Source organism: Montipora capricornis, chromosome 11 (assembly GCF_036669925.1).
Source record: "Montipora capricornis isolate CH-2021 chromosome 11, ASM3666992v2, whole genome shotgun sequence".
Lineage (NCBI taxonomy): Eukaryota > Metazoa > Cnidaria > Anthozoa > Scleractinia > Acroporidae > Montipora > Montipora capricornis.
In genome coordinates this window covers 32091214-32093713 of record NC_090893.1, presented here as the reverse complement: position 1 = coordinate 32093713, position 2500 = coordinate 32091214, and the positions used below count along the sequence as shown (strand labels likewise).

The 2500-nt window shown below is 36.2% G+C and overlaps 1 protein-coding gene across 3 annotated transcripts in view; it reads left to right on the top strand.

The window, feature by feature from the left end:
• Nucleotides 1-2500, top strand: part of LOC138023558 (N-acetyllactosaminide beta-1,6-N-acetylglucosaminyl-transferase-like) — a 17611-nt gene that overhangs the window by 1768 nt on the left and 13343 nt on the right. Inside the window, exons 2-3 of one of the 3 annotated variants that reach the window (XM_068870561.1) lie at nt 1819-1967; nt 2339-2381. The gene's annotated coding sequence lies outside the window, so the exon portion shown is untranslated. Of the gene's footprint in view, nt 1-1818; nt 1968-2314; nt 2382-2500 lie in introns of all 3 variants that reach the window. The other 2 variants (XM_068870560.1, XM_068870559.1) reach the window with 2 other exon arrangements.

Genomic DNA, 2500 nt, shown 5'->3' with positions numbered 1-2500 from the left:
TATGGCCTCAAAAGAAGCTCCAAAAATCGCCCTCGACTTATACATGGGTCAAAGATTTTTAGCCAAGTTCCAGCTAAGTAATTTATTCAAAATTAACATAATAATGTTGTCTTGGGCATAACGAACGCAGTGGACAAAAGACTTCAAAATGAATGACAAAAGACTTCAAAATAAATGTAAGCAATTCCAGTTGAAATGAAAAAGGATTTGTCCAAATCTAAATGTTGAAGATACTCACAAGCACAAATAAGAAATAGACACTGGAAATTTTCATTTTCCAAAGGCAGAAAGCTCTAAAAGACATTTCTGTTTTTTCAAATAAACGTGATCGTTCAACGGCTTAGTAACCTGGCGCGATACCTCGTGTTTGCGTGCAAGCATTGTCACTCGTGTTGCATGAAAATGCTGGTTGGTAATGACTGTTTTTTATTCTTTATACAAACCTGGCTGATTTAAATGCTTTTGCAAACTTCATATTGTTTGGTTTGTCAGTTTTGTTTTGTTTGTCATGTGAGAAATTATAAGTCAAGGACCAATTAAACCTTGCACATTTTCGCATCGTTCGCAAGTTATTTTCAAAGATTGACTCCTGCTTCTGTGATGTTGTGCTTATCCTTTAAAGCCCTTTATTGTTGAACAACAAAACAGGTTAGTTTGAGGGTTACATGTTTGATTTTCTGAGAACTTTTTCCAAACTCAAGGACAAAATGCCCGCATATACAACAACTGCTGAACCACAAAACTATTAAGCGCTTGAGGCCCTGATCTTTTATGTATCCACATTTCCAGAAATTGAAGAACACAAGATTAGTGTGCCAGTAACATTTAACAAAGAAATTAAGAAATTGCTTTTTTTTGCCATCAAAAATAGGGGGTCGACTTATACACGGGTAAATACGGTATGTACATTAACCCAACACTAGAGAATTACCTAACGGTGCATGTACTTAATACAATATCATATTAAGTTTTACAATCAGATCGCTTCAGGGCAAAGACAACTTGTGAAAGGTCATGAATGTAAAAAAAAATATACAAAAAGTAATGGTTATACCCATGACTTTCCTTTGAACACAGTGACGATTTCTGTCCTCTTCCTCTTGATGTTAAGGTTTCTTTCCTAAACAGGATTAAAGGCATGTATTAGTACTTTTAGCATACAAAAACATAGAATAAACAACAGTAGTTGTACTGTCATTATGCTACTGAAAGAGTCACACAAATCTATTTCCCCTTTTTGTGATAAGCAGGTGGCTTTCTTAATGACCTAATGAAGCTGCTGATATGCTTTATGGCTTTTGCAGCATTTAATGTACAGCCCTGTACAGTGCAATAACACTCTCTACAAACTTAAAAGTGAACAATAATTATTTCAACTCCTTTTAATATAATTGCACTCATCCTCTTAATTACATTCCTAGTAGTAGTAGTAGTAGTAGTAGTAGTGGTAGTGGTAGTGGTAGTGGTAGTGGTAGGGGTAGTGGTAGCGGTAGCGGTAGGTAGTAGGTAGTAGGTAGTAGTAGTAGTAGTAGTAGTAGTAGTAGTAGTAGTAGTAGTAGTAGTAGTAGTAGTAGTAGTAGTAGTGGTAGTGGTAGTGGTAGTGGTAGTGGTAGTGGTAGGGGTAGTAGGTAGGTAGTAGGTAGTAGGTAGTAGGTAGTAGTAGTAGTAGTAGTAGTAGTAGTAGTAGTAGTAGTAGTAGTAGTAGTAGTAGTAGTAGTAGTAGTCAGCAGCAGCAGTATTCCAGTTACCACTGGTACTAATCAAGGAAAGTGCATTCAAGTTGCCTCTTTCTGAATCAAATAAATTATTCTATTGTAGGTTTTGACTGAGGATGACACTGAATTTCCTTAAATGGCAATTTATTCTGGATGCATCATATGGAACATTTTACATGTGTGTTGCATTTAGTTCTAAAGTCACACAATAAATCACACAGATCAAGCTTGAGGCCCTCACGTAAAATCAAGGTGAGTAGCCAGCCTCACAAAGAGAGCAGCCAAGAAACCTTTTACACTTTTACACTTTACATGTAAATGGTGGCCAAATAATATATTCTTTTGTGTTAATGCTAATAAGCCTTTCTAGCCTCGCTGCGACAAGCAAATTTCAAAAGAATATTTGTTTCCCAATTAGGGCAGTAGGTCTAATTAACATATACACAAAAGAATTTAAAGGAGGTCACCATTAATTATGAAAGTGGTGTATATTCCCACAGTTTCTAAATGACACCAAGAGTGGGCATCTTGCTTTGCTCTTCTGCATGTGCTACAATAAGCCTTGTGCCACAAGTCATCACATAACCTTTTTTTCATAGACACAATGATTCTGCTTTTTCCAGAAAAAAAAAGAGCAGCTCAAAATATGCTACCATGTCGATTTTCGTAAGTATGTCGTTTAAACTGGTTCTGTTACAGTTGAAACAAATTACAAGGATTTGCATGGGAACGCTTTGCCACCCAGTCACACTTCAATGATCTTCATACAAATCCTTGTATTTTTC